This window comes from Neofelis nebulosa, chromosome 12, assembly GCF_028018385.1.
Source record: "Neofelis nebulosa isolate mNeoNeb1 chromosome 12, mNeoNeb1.pri, whole genome shotgun sequence".
Lineage (NCBI taxonomy): Eukaryota > Metazoa > Chordata > Mammalia > Carnivora > Felidae > Neofelis > Neofelis nebulosa.
The window spans coordinates 83,538,694-83,558,800 of record NC_080793.1 but is presented as its reverse complement, the minus strand read 5'-3'; positions in this window follow the sequence as shown (position 1 = coordinate 83,558,800).

Sequence of the window (20,107 nt, the reverse complement as noted above, 5' to 3'; positions counted from 1 at the left end):
CTATTTAGTGCAGTTCCTTGAATTTTTGAGCAATCCTGAAGACAGTGACTCAAATCTCTGTATTTTGTCAATAAAGTGACCTTTTGCGGACTGAAAAAGATACACTGGTTATACGATGATTTAGTTTGCTTGTGTCCTTTTATCTACCTGAACAAGCTTTTTTGCAAAGCCAGGGAGGGGAGAGGAGGCATTTCAGCAGGAGCTGGGCTGTCATCTGGCTTTAGCACTTTTTTTTTGTGGTACAATTACTGATGCAGACAAGCAGGACCTCTGTTCCCCATAATGTCCCATAGTATGCCCCATGGACCACAGAGCTTGCCTCACCCCTTTTTCATTAACACTCTTTGTTCTGGGAAGGATTTAAGGCTGCCTACAACACATGTGGATTATGATTTAGAAAAGAGATGGGTGCTAGGCAAATGAGGAAAGAAGAGAGGAGAATATCAGAATAGGAAAGACAAAGCCATTAGTGAGAGTAGTGTTCACTATACACACTGGGCTCCTCTGCTTTCCAGAGGCCAGTGTAGGGCACGAGACAACTGGTACCTGACTTGACTCAAAGTGTCCATAAGGAGGTGGGGAAACTTCTAGAAGTCAACCCCCTACTCCCATTCTTTTTATTCTGTGTTGTTTTACCTTGTGTCCCACAGCCATGGCCACTTGCTTGCAAGGATGACTTTGGAGTTCTGTACCCCCGCCCCCCACCTTTTAAAAGATTCTTTTTTTTTTTTTTTTTTTTTTTAACGTTTATTTATTTTTGAGACAGAGGGAGACAGCATGAACGGGGGAGGGTCAGAGAGAGGGAGACACAGAATCTGAAACAGGCTCCAGGCTCTGAGCCATCAGCCCAGAGCCCGACGCGGGGCTCGAACTCACGGACCGCGAGATCGTGACCTGAGCCGAAGTCGGCCGCTTAACCGACTGAGCCACCCAGACGCCCCTAAAAGATTCTATTTTTAAGAAACCTCTACACCCAACGTGGGGCCGGAACTCACAACCCCGAGATCAAGAGTCGCACGCCCCATCCACAGCCCCGGAGGTCTGTTTCTTACCGTGTTCTTTCATGTAAGCCAGCAGCACAATTCCAAGGGCCGTTCAGTAAACATTCTGGAGAAGGGCGCCCGAAAACTGCAGTATCGAAACCCTACCCTGGAGCGTGAACTAATCCAGACATCCATTCTAGAGGATCTAGGGCCAACGCCTCCCAACTAGCAATACGACAGGCATAAAGCCCCCTCCCCCATACATCCGCCTTCTGGAAAATCCATTTTACTCAAAGACTGGGGGGAGCGGGGTGTTCAAACATAGGGGTAGATTCACGCAGCAGAACGCAAACGGCACGCGAAGGCGTAGAAGAAAACCTGGCACTTACCCCAACCACAGCATCCTCAGCAGGTGCCCGGCCTCCGGCCTCGACACCTCACCCAAGACCTCCGGCGTCCTCGGCGTGGTCCTGCCCCACAAGCAGCGGGCTCAGTCTCTGCCAGCCAGAAAAGGGCTTCGTAACTCCGCATCCGTCCCCGCGCTTCCTGGTGCTGTCAACCACGATTTGGCTTCACAGGCGGCAGAAATGGCTGGAAAGGAGGCTGAAGAGAGGTCTTAATTCGGGTAGCCGCTTCGGCACCAGGGGAGGACACAAAGTGCCCACGGAGTCCGAGGTAATTCCGTGATGGGAGACCCGCGCTTAATCCCACCAAGAAACGCCGATGAATGGCGTAAAACACGTGCCTCAGAGTTTTCCCACTCCAGGCGAGAGGGAGCTGGGCTACTTGCTCACCAGCAGGTCTCGGATTTTTCAGGGCTGCTCCCCGCGCGCCCATGCGCCCGCCCATATGCGCATGCGTGCGTGCGTGTGCTCTGCGCAGCCTCACTCCTCGCCCTCAAGCAAAGGCTTGAGGAGATGCTGCCGAAGAGGGTGAAGCGCCCAGTGGAGCGAGGCACAAGGGCGGAAGAAACCTGACCGCGTGTTTCAGGATGGTGAGTGGGCCGTGAATCTACTGAGCCTTCCAAGATGGGAGATGTTTTCTGTATGATGTTTTAGGATGGGCTGGGGGAGACAGTAGAAGAACGAGAGCATCGTCTGTAGGGGGAGTGGGGAGGGGAGAGCCTACGTACCTGTATTGGGGTTCCCTAGAGACCCTAGAGAAAGAGGACCAACAGGATGTGTGTGTATATCGAGATTTATTTTAAGGAATTGGCGCATTAAATTAGTACCTCCACAATCTGCGCAGCGTGGGTAGAGGCAGGTGGTGATCTCCTGCGGAGGCAGCTCTTAGAGGTGATAAGCTCGGGTTCTGGAATCAAAGCAATCTTCCATCAGTCACCAGTTTTGTTCAGTTATTAGCATATAACCTTGAGCAGGTTACCCAACTGGTTAAGCCTCATTCTTTTCATGTATGAAATAAGGGTAGAAAACGGTAACACCATGTCACAGTTTTTTTCTTGTGGCTCTTAAATGGGATGGTGTGCATAAAATGTTTGCAGTAGTTGGCACAAAGTAAGTGCTCAATAAAAGTAGCTAGTAGTATTGTCGTCATTTGGTTTCACCATACCAATTTAGAAACATGAGTGGTGTTTTTGATTTTCTTGCTCTTCCTCCAAATGATGACCTACTTTGTTCTACTTAGCTATTTTTTAATTTGTCCCTTTGTTGTCCCTTTTCCCACAGCCACTACCCTAGTTCAGATGGTTGTAAACTCTCTAATGCTCCATCTAGCTAAACAGGCAGAATCATCTTTCTAACATAGATCTGAGAATGTCTCCTGCTACTTAAAACACGCGATGACTTCCCCTTGCCTACAGCAAAGTTTAATTCTTTTAATAATAAATTCTTTTAATCTATTGAGCTATAATTGACATATAACGTGAAAGTTTAAGGTATGCAACGTGTTGATTTGATACATTTATGTGTTGCATTGTGATTACCACCTGGGTGTTAGCTAACACCTCTATCATGTTACATAATTTCTTTTCTTGTGGTGAGAACAAGTAAGAGCTAGTCCCTTGGCAACAAAGTTCAATTCTTTATCATAGCATTCAAGCTTTTCTATCTGTACCTGTGGTAAACTGCATCATTCGTTCTGATTCTTCATGCCCTTCCTCATTTTACAGTTCCTTCCACTGGAGGCTTGGAATATATTTTCCCACCTCTTGGCTTTGGATTGACCATGTGTCTTTCTCCCTTGCACCTCTGAGAGGAAGCTCCTCAGGCTAGCTACTGTTCTGTCTCAGGAGGGTGAGAGAGAGCTGTGGAGCAGAGACATTCTACCTGAGCCCAGCCTATATCAGCAGATATATGAGAAATAATAAACAGGTGTTGTTGTTTTTTAATATTTTAAAAAAATATTTATTTTTGAGAGGGAGAGAGAGAGGGAGACACAGAGTTGGAAGCAGGCTCCAGGCTCCAAGCTGTCAGCACAGAGCCCAACGCAGGGCTCAAACTCAATGAACCTGGAGATCATGACCTGAGCCAAAGTCTGACGCTTAACCGACTGAGCCACCCCAGGCACCCGGAAACGGGTGTTGTTTTAAACCATTGAATTTTGGAGTACTTTGTTATGCAAATATTTTTCCAGGTAACTTTGTCCTCCAAAGCCCATATATGTTCCAGTTTCAAAGAAGGGCTTGTTCCTGACTGTGATACTGTGATTTGTAAGAAATATATATTTGGTCGTTTAGATAACCAGAATATATTTCTAGTGTTTATCTTTGCCCACAGTTCCTGGCTCACAGCTCCCCAAACCCTTGGAATTTCCGAAGTGTTAAGAGTGATAAAGGCATTTTTTGTTGTATTAACCAAGGTGACTTTTGGTCTCCACCCATGGATGGGGGCAGGTTGCCAGGAAAACCATGTGATTACAGGGTTGGAACCATCAGTGGCCACCCCCTCACCCCTGAAGTTGAACCAGCCAATGGGCAATGACTTAGTCAATCATGACTATGCACTGAAACGTCCATAAAAACCCAAGAGGACTGGGTTCAAAGAGCTTCCCAATTGGTGAACACACGGAGATGCAGGGAGAGTGGCACCCAGGAGAGGGCATGGAAGCTCCACAAACTTACCCCATCCCTCCCCTACGTATCAGGCTGTTGATTTGCATCCTGGATCATATCCTTTAATAAGCTGGTAACATCAGTAAGTGTTACTCTGAGTTCTGTGATGAGGAAGTGGTTGGAACCTCTAATCTGTAGCCAGTCAGAAACACAGGCAACAACCTGGCGCTTGTGCCTGGCATCAGAATTGGGTGGAGGGCACTCTTGTAGCACTGAGTCCTTAACCTGTGGAATCTGATGCTATCGCTGGGTAGGCAGTGTCAGAACTGAGTTGAATTCTCTGACACCCAAATGGTGTTTGCGAATTGCTTGGTGTTGTGTGGGGGGAACTTCTCCCCACCCCCACCCCACACCCATTGGAATTGGGTCAGAGGAGCCTAAAGGAGTTGATGTCAGTTGACCAATACGTTTCTTGAATTCTCTGTTGTTCCTTGAGCTAAGAATACCCTTCTCTTTTCTTTACCATCTTTCAAAATCATACTCATTCTTCTACGTTCAGCTAGTATGTCACATTCTCTGTCAGGCTTTCTCTGATGTCTCCAATCGAATTTAACACCAATTCCTTCAGTAATCTCCCACAGCCCTTTAACCGCCTTCTCTGATATTCTAAGTGTCAACGTATGTATACGCTTCCCACTCACCTCTAATCTTCAAAGGGAGTATGTGTATGACCTACTCATCTTTGTATCCTCTTCAGTGCCCTGCGTATATTCTAGAAATGTTTGTTGGGGAGAAAAAAATGAATGAATGAGGGGGAGATAAATTGAAATATAATGCCATTTTTCCACAAGAACATATCGATGACCTGATGGTGTGCTGATGTTAGGCCCAATTTAAACTCCAACTCATACCACTGATGTGCACTGGAGAATATTAGTAAAACAAGTCAAGAAAAACTGCTAAGAATTTAGTTTGGCTAGGAAAAGACACACTGAAGTATAATTTTTAAAAGGATGAAATTAGGATTCTCTTGCAAATATAAAATGAATACATGTTGAAGATTTGATTCAATCCATTCCCTAATGAAGGTACCAGTAAGGTGTTCATGCTAGTTTAAAGAGCATTTGAGGAACTAGATAGGTACGAGCAATTAATTAAGGAATATTACAGTAAGAATTCTGAGTTAAATACAAAACTGGTTAATAGCCTACAGAATAGTAAATGATAACTTTTGTAGATATCTTTTCCACCAGGCAGAAATTATTTGCCCCTTTAGTAGACAGAAATTTACACATTAACATGTAATTTCTTTAAGTCTGGGAACTTTGATAAATAGTTTTAGTACTAATTAGTCACTATACCAATTATGCTTAATAGCCACACCAACTATTTTGTAGATCGTTAAAAAGGTTAATTCCCTGAATTTGGATTATAGCAGGAATTTGGGCAAGCTAAGTCAATTATAAATATTTATTGAGTGTGTCTGTGTGGAGATACATAGGCACTTATATACTGAATATGATCCATTTTCTGCTTTCAGAAAGTTTACTGTAAATTATTTGTGTAAGAATTTCCTGAATTGATAGATTTGTTCTTTGCAACAGCCCTCCATAGTGAGAATGGCTGGTATGGCTATGCCGATTTTATACGTAATCCATAACTTAATTATATAACTTGCATTATAGACTGGACTATAATGCTCAGCTATCCTTCAGCTCCTTCAGCTATTAAATCACGTATAGAGTTTGGATTCAAAAGAAAGTTTTCTGTTTCTGAGTCCAGTCTTCCTGTTTGTCCATCTAAAGGCCCCTTCTATAGGATGTCTTGAAATAGTATGTTGATCATGCTGTATGGTTTTCAATTTTACACTTAAAAAAACAAAACGAAACAAAAAACACTTTCGATCTGGCCTGAAGATTGGCAGAATCCTCAGAACTCAGGTAGTTCACAAACTTGTTTGGCCTACACAGGGCAATAAAATTTTCTTAAATTTAAAAGTCAGCGGATTTTACACACAAGTCCAGTTTGGGGGCTTTTCTTTACAAAATGGTAGATCTGTAGATTTGGCAGTATTGGGTTCCCATCTCTGCATTACAGCTGCAGGCTGGAGCTGGGTGTCTGTTGTCCCGTACGGACCACACCTGCCCAGCCTCACTTACTAACATGGCCTTGGTTGTGGCTGAGTGCAGTTTGCCACCCTCGATCGCCTCTTCCCTGCCTCCCTTCCCCCTGCCTGCCCCCAAGCAGTGTGCAGCACCCATGCAGCTGCAAAGGAAGCCAGCATTCTGAACAAAAAGAAGGAACTCTGCAGCTCCTTGGGATCATTTGCAACTCTCTTGACAAGATTGGGCCAGAAATTTCACCTGGCTCTAAAGGGAACTAATGAGTGTATCTATTCAAATCCTGTTCTCTGTGGCCACTACAGCTGGAGTGAGTTGGAACAAGAAAAAGCAATTTGGGGAAGGGTGGCAGATGTATTTGTATGGCTTAGAAAATTAGCTTGGAGTCCTGCCGAATAAGGACCCGATGGGATTTCTGAGGGATGGCTGTCTACCTTTGTTAGCAAGGTGACTGCAGAGGTCATATTTGTGGACCTGGTCTGGGGAGATGCAATCTGAAAAATTCTCTACCGGAGTGGAATGTTATCGAGTGCATAACGGGAATAGTTTTAGGCCCAGCTGGTAGACTTGTCCCTCTGCCTGTATTCCTCTGCAGGCCTAGATTAATTAATATTTCATAAATTAGTCCGTACTTAGAGATATGCATGTGACAGAGGAAAAGGAAGCCAATTCTGCAGTCTTCTGCTTTTGGGCTAACTGGGCTGAAAGGGCGTCTCCTCGAAGGACAGTAGTGCTTGTTCTGTGGGATGGGAAGGGGAGGTGGCACCTTCTCCCTACCTGTCACTTTGTTATTTGCTGCACAGATGACTGAGCTAAGAGAGGAAAAGGGTCCCGGGAGAGGGAGCCTGAGAGCCGGGGGGAGAGCCAGTTCAGATCAGTTCAGATCCCTCAGTTCAGAGATCTGGCTCAGTTACTCACTGGTCCTGTGACTCAGGGTAAGTTAGTTGCCTGAGCCTCAGTCTCCTCATCTACAAAGTGGGATGGGACAGTGATTGTGAGAAATGAAGAATCTATGCAAGTGATTGGCCCACAGTAGGTACTGCAAAAATGTTAGCCAAACCTTCCACCAGTGTACGTTGGCTTCCTTTCCTCTTTGAAAAAGCTTAGGGAGGAGAGTTCCTCTGAAGGCAGTGAATTAACAAAGCACCATGACTGAGAATGTTGGTCCCTGAGCACACTACTTGTGTGTGAATCTCTCTCTCTGAAAACTGCTTAATGCCCCTGGGCTAATTGTATAACCTCCGTGTTACAGCATCAGTTTCCTCATCTCTAAGTATAAAAATTGCACTTATCTCAGGGTGCCTGAGTGGCTCAGTTGTTAAACCTCTGACTTCGGCTCAGTTCACGATCTCAAGGTTCATGAGCTTGAGTCCCACATCAGCTGAGCTTGAGCCCCACTTCGGTTGATCTCTAACCCCGTTCCCGTATCGGGTGAGCCCTGGTTCTCTCTCTCTCTCTCTCTTACTCCCTCTGCCCCTCCTAGGATTCTCCCTTTGCCCCTCGCTCACTTGTGCCCTTTCTCTCTGTCTCAAAAAAATTGCACCTATCTTGAAACGATGGTGGTGAAGATTACATACTATAATACAGGTAATTACTTAACTATGTGCCAACATAGTAGGTGCTTAACAAATGTAAGCCTTAGAAGAACCAAGATGAATAAGTTCATCTTTATTTTTTATTTGAAATGATCTTCCTTTAAATTCACAAGGAATATTAAGAATACTTCCAATTCAAAGTTCTAAGCACAAAATCCAGGTATGTCATGTCCTGGATTTGCTTGTTTAATTGCAGATGAGCTCGACAGCCAGTGGGTGTAACTTTGTGGGCAGGGACCCCAGCCCAGTGCTATCAGTGTGCACCGGCTCAGGAACCCCACATATTCCTTCCTTCCTTCCTTCCTTCCTTCCTTCCTTCCTTCCTTCCTTCCTTCCTTCCTTCCTTCCTCCTTCCTTCCTTCTTCCTTCCTTCCTTCCTTCCTTCCTTCCTTCCTTCCTTCCTTCCTTCCTTCCCTCCCTCCCTCCCTCCCTCCCTCCTCTTCCTTCATTTCTTTCTTTCAGTTTATTTTTTGAGAGAGAGAGGAAAGTGCAGAGAGAGAAGAAGACGTAGAATCTGAAGCAGGCTCCAGGCTCTGAGCTGTCAGCACAGAGCCTGATGGGGGGCTCAAATTCACAAACCCTTAGATCATGACCTGAGCCAAAGTCGGATGCTCAACTGACTGAACCACCCAGGTGACCCTATTTCTTTAATGTGAAATTCACATAGTATGAAATTACCCATTAATCATCTTAAAATGTACAATTCGGTGGCACTTACTACATTCGCAGTGTTGGGCCGACATCAGCTCTATGTGGTTTCACGACATTTTCATCACCCCACAAGGAAACCCTGTTTCCATTAAGCAGTTACTCCCCATGCACCCCTCCCCTGGCCCCTGGCCACCACTGGTCTGCTTTCTCTATAGAGTTTGTCTAATCTGGATGTTTCCTCCAAATGGAATCCTATAATATGTGACCTTTTGTGTTTGGCTTCTTTCACTTAGGCTAGTAATTTGGAGGCTCAAACACCATTTTAATTATCACTACCCTTTGAACTGCTCTGGCTAATGTTCCAGAATTATTAGAATCCTTTTTGAGAGTGATGATAAGATACTAAAACCAAAAACAAACAATGGTTAAAGTGCCTTCTAGGACAAATAGAGCTTCCTTCTCTGCATGTTTGGGTGTCAGATGTTTTGGGGTGGGTGAGAGACAAAGCTGCAGGTCACTGCAGCCCCACAGTGATAGAAGAGTCAGGGCTGAATGTGCCTCCCTGGCTGGTGGGTCATCCCTCACCCGTAGCTATTGCTGATGATGCTGGAGAGCAGACAGCCATGTTTAAGAACGAGAATGCTGAGAAGCAGCCTCACGAACTGTGTCCAAACAGACTTCACATTCCCGGGCCTTAGGCAGGTGCTGAGCATCAAGTTAATAGGCAGAGGGTCGACACACAGTGCATCAACCCTGGAGAAGAGGAGAGAGCCAGGAAGGCCAGCCCAAAGCCCTTGCCCACGGGGAAGGTCTGTTTAAAGAGTATCATCAGCAGCCAGACCAACCAGTCATGGTTCCTTTTCTGTAACATGCATTTATTGAATGTCTGGTCGCCAGGGCCTCAAGAATGAACAAAATGAGGTAGGTTCCTAGGGATCTCTGTGTCATAAGAAACCAGTGACTAAACCTGTATAAGGGGCTTAGACCAGCGCTTGATACATAGTACTCTGTAGGAGGTAACATTATTGTTATCATAATGCCTTGTGGGGTTGATATTTTCTGATTACTAGTTATAGTTAGTAGTAGCAGTAGTGGTAGTGACGTGAGTAGGTGGATAGATAGGTAAGTAGAGCTACAGTCCTTTGGGGATTCTGTCAGTTACTGTACGGATCGAATCCAATTATACATTCTTGAAATGAGGAAATAACTACTGGTGAGTTCAGGGACCCCCCAGGGCCACCATGAGATGGACCTGAATCCCATGAGTCCTCTCTGACTGGTGGGCAACAGTGGTATTTTGGGTCACAAAAAAGTAGAATCAATTCAAATCAGTAATTCAATTTTAACAGATGATCAGCAATCCTCCAAAAGTCTGATTATTTCTTCATTTTCCAGTCCATAGTCATCTGATAAATAGTCTCAGGTCCCTTGGAGGAAGGAAGGCTGGGAGGCTTAAATTTCTGGTGGTGTAGCGAGTTCTTTCCTCAATGAGCCCAGCTCCCCCTTCCTTCAAGGGGTATGTGAACTGCTCACAACTAAAAACTGACTGAGGGGCTGTGCCTCTCCCATTAGGATGATTCATGTCTCTTTAGTAAACCTAAAGCTTTTGGCTTATACAAATCAAATAAAATTTCTTTTTTTTTTTCTTTTTAAGTTTGTTTATTTTGACAGAGAGTGAGCACATTCACACATGCAAAATCTAGTGGGGCTGGATCTCTCGCATCACGAGATCATGACCTGAGCTGAAATCAAGAGTCTGATGCTTAACTGACTGAGCCACCCAGGCGCCCCTGAATGAGATTTCTGAAGGTTAGCCATCTATATCACTTCTGGGGACACTAAGATCAACTAGCCCATGCCAAAGACTTCTGCAGGCCAGACTGGTGATTACTGATCCTCTCCGCTGCCCTTTACTGTAGCCATGCCTACCCTGTCTTTGATAATCAAGTGCAGCCACTTGGCCTCCACTACCCTGGGATGCCATCATTTCCCTCTCAGAGAAACCCAAGGAAAGAACCAGAAATTGCAGCTGGACTTTCTAACTTCTGTGAATGTTTGCAGGTTGCAGGCTCTGATCTAGTTGCCTGCATACAGATATGATACGAATGTGTCAGTTAATCTAGTCTTTTAAAAAAACATTCCTTTATATCAGCAAGGAAAGCTGAAAGCCCAATAGAAAAATGGGCAAAGGATGAAATTTCTTTAAAAAGCAATGCACCTAACTAATGACTATATGGAAAAATATTTAGCTTCACTAATAATGACATGAACACAAGACAACAAAGAGATACTGGTTTTCATCTGTGGGGGGATGTGGAGCCTTAAGAGCCTTACTGTTTTGTAGTTGGAGTAAAAACTGGTCCAGGTTTTCTGTAAGACAACATAGCAATATACATCAGAACCCTTGGCTTTGGGTCCACAGTTCCATTTCAATAATTTATATTAAGGAAATAAAGTATGAAGATGTCACAGAGCCGTTTTTATGTGTGAAGTCTTGGAAACAACCTAAATATCCAAAAACAGGAACTTGCTTTACATAAATTATGGTTTATACATGAAACATTCAGACATTCAGTCATTCATTAATAAGCACTTATCGAGCACCTGCTTTGTGAGAATTCTGTTGTAAAATCTGGGGATGCAGATGATCTCTCTTTTTTTCTTCATGGAGCTTTTAGGACTTGGTGACATAGAATATATAGAAAAATAAATTTTTACTTTTTATTTTTCTATGTTTTATTTAGTTTTGAGAGATAGAGACAGAGACAGAGCACAAGTGGGGGAGGGGCAAAGAGAGACGGAGACACAGAATCCAAAGCAGGCTCCAGGCTCTGAGCTGTCAGCACAGAGCCTGACGCAGGGCTCGAACCCACGGACCGTGAGGTCATGACCCGAGCCGAAGTCAGATGCTTAACCGACTGAGCCACCCAAGCACCCCCCTTTTTTAAATTTATTTTTATTTTATTATTATTATTATTATTATTATTTTAGCTATGATGCAAATTAAGAGGGTCATGTGATAGTGGGGAGGAGGCTACTTTAGATTAAGTAAGTCAGGAAAAGCCTGACTGAGATGACATTCAAGTAGAGATGTAAATGGCAAGAAGGACACTAGAAATCATTGTTATGTAGGTCTGTATTTTTTGACATGAAAAGATATTACAAGCCCTAGTTTTTCATAAAACTGTATTGGGGGGGGTTGTGGGGGGATGTAGTCCAGAAAGAAGTCTGAAGGAACTGATACTGATGAGAACACGTCCCCAGCTGCTGGTAACTGCAGAGATGGCTCAAAGCTGATTGAATATTATAATAAAGTAAGTGATTGATTCCTATACCTGAAAAGGCAGGATTTCCAGGGGCTCAGTAATGTCCTAGAGGACCTGGTTGCTCTCTCTCTCTGTCTCTCTGTCTCTCTCTGTCTCTGTCTCTCTCTCTGTCTCTGTCTCTCTCTCTCTCGTACATTCCATGGAGTTGTTTCTTCTCTCAAGATCCCAAGAGAGCTGCCAACAATTCCTGGGTTACATGTTTCCTCATTAAGGTCTGGTAGGATCTAGACAGCATCTTTGTTTCAACGTCCCAGAAAAAGATAGGAACTTCACTCTGGTTGAACTGGCTTGGGTCACATGACCACTCTTGAATCAAATATCTCGGCCAGGGGATGGGCTATAATGGTTAGCTGAAATATTAAACACCCAGCCATGGTGCCGCAGTGAGTAAATCTCTAAATCATCAGGCTGAGAACTAGCAGGGGAGCATATGTCTCAAAAGAAGTTTGGGGAAACTTTTCCTAGAGGAAGGAGAAAAATTTCTGGGTGGCAAACACCAGTTGCATACTGAAAAACACCAAAAAATGAATGCATATCACTAAGCTTTAGATAATGAAATTACCAGTGGTTTTTTACTTCCTTTTCTATACTTTACATCTGAGTTTTTTTACAGTGAGACTATATTAGTTTTATAGCTACAAGACAACAAAATGATTTCTATTTTTTATAATTTTTTTATTTATTTTGAGAGAGAGAGAGAGAGAGAATGAGTGCACATGTGCAGGGGAGGGGGAGGGACAGAGAGAGAAGACAGAGAGAGAGAGAGAGAGAGGGAGAGAGAGAGAGGGAGAGAGAGAGAGAATCCCAACCAGGGTCTGCACTAGCAACACAGGGCCAGACGGGGGGCTCGAACTCACAAACCATGAGATCATGACCCGAGCTGAAATCAAGAATGGGACACGTAACCAACCTGGCACCCTGGTGCCTCTCCATTTTTTTTTTTTTTTAATCTGGCAAAATGAATACAAGGCAATAAATGGACAAAGACTCTTTTTCTGGCTTCTGTGTAAGAGCTCTCGCCTTTGAATTTGCTTCTCCTTTCCTAAAGCATTGTTTTTGCCACAAGCCGGCTATTCCAACCTTTTCCCTAGGTAAAAAGCAGGGTCCTGTTACAGGCAGGCTCTTGGACCCACAGAGTCTCCCTCCTACCCGCCCTGTTCCACTTAACAATTTAGCAAGGCCTGCTGGCTTGCATTGCCCAGCTTCGTATGTGCTATTCTGGGCCCCTGTAATTCTTCAGCCAGTTGAGAGTTCTCTTTGGTCACAGCTGAGATACTGCAGACTAAGAATAGGCGCCTGACTGATGAAGGAAGGTGACAGCGATGGGGCCGCGAGGAAATGTGCTCCCTGCCAGGGCTTCTTTAACAGTCCTAAAGCTCAGTTTTGTTCTTTGCTCCTGGGTGTGCCGCTGGTCTGTGGTTCTGTTTTCCATATGTTTCTTGTAATCTTGCCAGCTGCGTAATCACACAAGTAACTTGGCCTGGAGAGGCTTATTAAGGGTCCCAGAGAATGCTCCTTCTCAGCCGGGCTTCCTACTGGAAGTCCTGGATCCGCGTTTGCCACACAATTCTCTATTGTGCACTTGGGGACTTTTTCCTCAGAGGCTTTTGATTGGCGGCCAAAAGGATATTTTTGCATTTTCTGAGAGCTGCTGAGAGAAACCAGTGAAATTCTCTGCCTTCTCAGCACAGTGCCTGCTCTTGTAAAGTGGCAAAGGGTTTTACCATTATAGGGTGAGCTCCAGCCCTGCCCAGCTCGGTAGCCTTGGGGAGTTTATGTGTTTTAAGCCTGTAACCCATGTTTGGGGCCTCAGCTGGAGGTCGTCAGGGCTGGGGGCTGGACTCATCTGAGAGCTCATTCACACACACGTCTTGCAGGTGGATGCTGGCCGTCAGCAGGAGTTTCCACTTTTCCATGTGGTTTCTCTGCAAGTTGGGTTGGACTTGCTCAGAGCACGATGGCTGTGTTCCCCACGCAAGCGCTGCAAAAGAGGGAGCAGGGAAGAAATTCTATCTCCTCTGACCTCACCTCACAAGTCATAAGTCATTATTTCTACCACATTCTATCCACGGAAGCAGTCATCAGTCCCATTCAGGTTCAGAGGGAGACTAACTAGAATCTGCTTTTTGATGAAGAGAGGCCAGGTTCTGGAAGAGGGTGAGACTGGAAATTTTACTGGGGTGACTTTGGGAAAATACAACCTGCCACATTTGCACACAGGTCACTAAGCGAGTTCACCGAGGTGCTTCCAAGACTCAATAATTATACTTTGAGATGGAGAAAGGTGATGATGTCGGGAAGGAGCATGGCTGGCTCCACTGTGATAAACTAGGATAGACGTTTGTTCCAGTTTCCCGGAGCAATTGCTGAGAGAAAGTCCAAGAAAAAGGAAGGCCATAGGAAGGAGCCTAGTTCAAAAATGTTTACTGGTTGGCTGAAACACCCTGGCCTGTGCTATAGAGACCTTAAGTGTACTATTTACTTAAAAAAATTTTTTAAGTTTATTTATGTATTTGAGACAGAGACAGTGTGAGTGAGGGGGCAGGTGGGGGGGGGGGGAGAGAGAGAGAGAGAGAATATCCCAAGCAGGCTCCACATTGTCAGCACAGAGCACGACGTGGGGCTCGAACCCGCAAAACTGTGAGGTCATGACCAAAATCAAGAGTCAGATGGTCAACCAGCTGAGCCATCCAGGTGCCCCAAGACCTTAAGTTTAAATAGTTGAATCCTCTGGACGCCTGGTTGGCTCATTTGGTTGAGCGTCCAACTTCAGCTCGGGTCATGATCTCGAGGTTTGTGAGGTTGAGCCTGCTTTGGATTCTGTGTCTCTGTCTCTCTCTGCCCCTCTCCACTCATGCTCTGTCTCTGTCTCTGTCTCTCCCTCAAAAATAAATAAAACATTTAAAAAAAAGTTGAATTTTCTTACAAAGTTGAAGGACAGAGCTCTATGAAGGCAGAGACCAAGTCTGCCCCATTCTGACGTGTGTTCAACGTGCCTCACGTATACAGCTCCAGTGACACGTGTGGAAAGGGGACCATGGAGAGGGCTGGGCTATTGGCCAAGATCTGAGACTAAAGATGGGTCTCAAGCTTGACCAGTAGGTGACATTCTGTGTGTCCTAGGTGTGTGCTGTGCTGTCAGAGCACTGGCATCCAGAGGGAGCACAAGGGTTGCAAACCTCCAAGGCACTCTGTGAACAGGAGCCTCGAGCCTTTACACACTTTCTGACTCATTTCTGCTTTCATGCCCATTTACAAAGGTAGGGGCCCACAAGTTGCAGGCGATGCCATTAGAAATTCAGTCCCCTGTCCGCAAGTGTGTTAATTCACATACTCCGAGTGGATTTATTGAGTGATTAGTAGGCACCAGATGTTGAAAATGGGTGAGATGGTGTCTTAGTGACTCCATAGCCTGAACTGTGGTCTGGAGTGTGGCGGGGGAAATGCTTACCCAAGGATGGAGGGACAAAAGGGTCCAGGAGACGTGGTCCGAAGAAGAGAGGAGAGGAGGCTGAGGTGGAAGCTTCTGCTCCCTTTTACTGAGACTTCTGGGCTGCGCCTCAGCCAAGAGTTCACACAGACGTACCCCCTGGATTCCCCACACGGCGACTCTCAGGTAGCCTTCTGCTGGCACCAGCCCCAGCCTCATAGTAGAGGAGAGTGGATGGCCTGGGCCTGGGTACGTTATCGACTCTTCCTTCAACAAGCATAGCCTCCTCTCGATTCCCACTCAAGCCTTGGGTGCTGGATGCAGAAAATTGCATGGCCAGGGAACAGAGTCTCAGATTGTCAGGGCTGTTGGCGCGTTCTGCGGTTTTCCTCGGGCTTCTTCCAGGTGTTCTCGGTCAGGCCTCTTGCCTCCATCCATCATTCCAATGCCTTCCTCCTCACACCCCCCCTCTCATGCCCAGACCCAGGCTGAGATGTGCACCACGCGCACATCTGCAGGCAATGAGAGAATCCTGGACTCTGGGAGTTCCGGAAGCCAATACTAGAAAGGGGTAGGGAAGCCTCAGCTTTAGAGCATTCTAGGAAGTAGTGTGGAGACGACCAATGCTATACTTGTGGAAATTTCCTCTGTAAAACATTTGTCAAGTAAAAAGTTCTTTTCATCGCCTTCTCGTCAGCAGAAGAGCAACTTCTCCAGTGTTCTAGACTTCTCTGTGTCTCTATCTCTGGCTCTTTCTGTCTCCCCTCAGTTTTCCTTCTTGAACTAAAGGGCTCCTGGTAGCCCTCTTTCTTTTACATTAAAAATAATTTTTTTAACATTGTATTTTGTTAGAGACAGAGTGTGAGCAGGGGAGGGGCAGAGAGAGAGGGAGACACAATCTGAAGCAGGTTCCAGGCTCTGAGCTGTCAGCACAGAGCCCAGTGTGGGACTCAAACCCATGAACTGTGAGATCATGACCTGAGCTGAGGTTAGACGCTCAACTGACTGAGCCACCTAGGCCCCTCCACTTTCTCTTTCAATATAATCAGTCCTCCTCAGGAGCTCAACCACTTTGACTAGTGCTGTTCTTTTTTGCTTTAGGTATTATCTTAAATGTTGCCTCCTCCAGGAATCCTTCCTAGGGCTGGGTTAGGGGCCCTGCTGTGGGTTCCCACAGCAGGTTACCTTTCCCACTAGCAAATCATTCGTCACATTGTAAAAAAATGTTGATTATTGCCTTCTGAATGGTATTTCTCCTCCTCTAGGCTCTAAGCTCTTTGAAAGAAGGTGTGGTTTCTTTTTCTTCCATTTTAGCTCCTGTGGTGAGCATAAGGAGGGATTCGATAAATGTGTGTTGTAACAGGAAAATATACATTACTTCATTTTCTTCCTAGATTTTCCAGGGGCAAAAGAGAGTGAGGAGAAAATGTGGAGAACTTGCATAAGGAATGGCACCCCCTGATATAGTTTCTTCCTAATACTTGCACCAATATTGGGACCATTGTGTTGTGGTGAGATGTAGTTAAATCCAAGCCATCTTCAAGGTTTGAGGCATCAAGTTTCTGGGAACAGGGAGTGGGTCACCCTTAAATGGTAAATAGCCATTCTGTGTCCTTATGTTAGAGAATAGCCAGTTGCACAGCAAGAACAAAAACAAGAACAAAAGAGGACTGGTGTGGTATTGTGATTTACAATAAGAAATATGTATTTGGTCTTTATCCACTGTTCCTGGCACAGAGCTCCTAAAAGCCTTGGAATTTCCTAAGTAACAAGAGTGATCGATCGATAAAGGCCTTTTGTTAATAAATTGATCACCGATGGGCAATGATTCAATCAAACATGCCTACGTAAAGAATAAAACAGTGACAGCAACCCCCACCCCTCCGAAAATAAAACGAAAACAAAAACAGAAAAGGAGGGTTGCAGAGACCTTGCGGGCTGGTGCACCCCTAGAGGTGCTGGGGCAGGGGGCGTGCTCAGAGAGAGCCTGGATGCTCCGTGCCTGTTCTCCCCGCTTTGCCTGGTGCATCTCTTCCATCCGACTGTTTCTGAATTATATCCTTTTATAATAAACCATCATCTGGTGAGCAAAATGTTTCTCTGAGTTCTCTGAGCTACTCTAGCAGATTAATCCAACCCAACAGTGGAGGTCCATCTACAGCCAGTGGGTCAGAAGCACAGATGACACCTGGGCTTGAGACTGGCCCCTGAGGTGAGCAGGGAGGGGGCTGTCTCTCTGGAGGACTGAGCCTTTAACCTGTGGATATGATGCCGTCTCCAGGCAGACAGCATCAGAATTGAGTTAGATTGTGGGGCACTCGATTGGTGCCTGAGAATTGCCTGGTGGTGTGGGAACTCCCTGCCCCACCCCCCCACCCCAAACATTAGAATTGGGTGCAGAATCTTAGTTGGTGATCAGAGGTGGGATCAGAGTTAGAATTTTTTTTTTTTTTTAATTTATTTTTGGGACAGAGAGAGACAGAGCATGAACGGGGGAGGGGCAGAGAGAGAGGGAGACACAGAATCGGAAGCAGGCTCCAGGCTCCGAGCCATCGGCCCAGAGCCTGACGCGGGGCTCGAACTCACGGACCGCGAGATCGTGACCTGGCTGAAGTCGGACGCCTAACCGACTGCGCCACCCAGGCGCCCCCAGAGTTAGAATTTTTAACTGCTGTTAAGTTGGTGAGAGAAAAGGCTCAGAGTTTCTGCCCTAGATGTTGAGCGCTGAGATTCCAAGAACTGCATTCTTAGAGAAATTGTTGTGTACTGGATTTGCCCTTTTTTTTTTTTTAAAGAAGTGAGTTTTGATTATCAAAGTAATACATGCATATAATTTTAAAAAATAAAATATTTTGTTAAAAACCTATAACAAGAGAAAATAGCCCCTGCCTCACCTGCCCCATTCCCCAGTTCTGCTCTCTGAGGCAATGGCTTTCAAACACGTTGAGCTGTAGATAGTGTGGTTATGTTGTTATTTCTCAATTTATCTATTTTTGACAGTATCTGTCTGATGACTTGTTATTGATATTGAGGGTGTGCCTCTCTTAACCACATCCCTACATACGTGCCCTCCTGCCATCGTCTCAGTAGAGTTATTAGTAAAGATGAGGTTCAGTTGTATATAACAGAAAATTTGAAATAACTGTGACTTAAACAGAATTTTCTTCCCTCTAGAGTAAAAGAAACTGGGAAGCAGCGCTTGTGGAGATGGTATAGTGGTTTTACGGGCACCTGGAAGGAGGCGTCACCATCCCTCCTAGCGCTGGCTTCCATTTTCAAGGTCACCGTTGGAGATCCAGCTGTTTATATGCCCGAGTTCTCCAGGGAGGAAGAGGGAAGAAGGGGCTGTCTCCATGGATGTGCATATTCTGGACATTTAGAATCATACAATATGTGGTCCTTTGTATCTGGCTGCTTTTACTTAGGATGATGTTTCCAAAGGTCATTCCTGCAGCACGTATCAGTACTTCATTCCTTTCTGTTACTAAATAACATTCCATTGTACAGATACACTACATTTTATTTCTCTCTTAATCAGCTGATGGGCATTTGGACTGTTTTCACTCTTTGGTGATTATGAACAATGCTGCTATTAGCATTTGCATACAAGCTTTTGCGTGGACATAGTTTTAATTTCTCTGGGGCATATACCTAGAGGTGGAATTGCTGGGTGCTGTGGTAACGGTATGTTACACATTTTGAAGGACTGTCAGATTTTTTGGAAAGCAGCTGCACCATTTTACACTCCATCAGCAGTGTGTGAGGGTTCCGGTTTCTCTATATTCTTGCCAACACTTGTTTCTGTCTATCTTTTTAATTCTAGCCATCCTAGTGGATGTGATGTGGGATCTCATTGTAGTTTTGATTTGTGTTTCTCTAACGAGTAATGATACTGAGCGTTTTTATTTTTAATGTGTTTTTAATGTTTATTTTGTAATTATTATTCTATTTCAATTCCAGTGTAGTTAACACACAGTGTTGTGTTAGTTTCAGGTGTACAATGTAGTGATCCAACAGTTCTTTACATCACCAGTGGATATTGAGCATTTTTGTTTATTTGGCCATTTGTACATCCTCTTTGGAGAAATGTCTATTTTAATCTTTTTCTCATTAAAAAAAATTTTTTTAATGCTTATTTATTTATGCGAGAGACAGAGACAGAGTGTGAGCAGGGTAGGGGCAGAGAGAAAGGGAGACAGAATCCGGAGCAGGCTCCAGGCTCTGAGCTGTCAGCACAGAGCCTGACACGGGGCCCGAACCCACCAACCGTGAGATCATGACCTGAGCCGAAGTCGGACACCCAACCGACTGAGCCACCCAGGTGCCCCAGTCTTTTTCTCGTTTTTAAATTGGGTTATCTTTTTATTGTGGAGTTGTAAAAGTTCTTCTTATATTCTATATACAAGTCTCTAATCAAATACACAATTTGCACATGTTTCTCCCATTCACTGGTTATCTTTTTACTTTTTTACTGGTATCTTTTGAAGCACGTTTTTCATTTTTATAATGTCTAGCTTATCTATTTTTTTCCTTCACTATTTGTGTTTTTGGTGCCCTGTGTTGATTTGCCACAGAGTTTTGAGTGTTGAGATTTTGTTTTTGGTGGTTGCTCTAGGAAATTATGATATCCATCTTTAACTTTTAGCCATCCGCTTCCCATTGATACTGACTTAATTCTGCTAAAATATAGCAACTCTGCTTGAACATAGCCCCACCTCTCCCATTTGTGCTATCATTGTCATATACGCTACGTACTTGTATGTTATAAACCCAAGAGCACAGCTATTTTTTTTTTGGTTAGATGAAATGGCAAATTTAAGTTCAGGTCAACAGTAACATGAAGGGGTGAGAGATGGGCGAAGAGTTACTATGTGCAAATTGTGGTGAGGTTTTTTTTCCAAGTCCAGGAGTAGCATAGAAATAGCAAGTAACTTTCAATATTTATGGGAAAAAAATTGGATGACGTTGATAGTAATGTTAAAAGTATGGGAA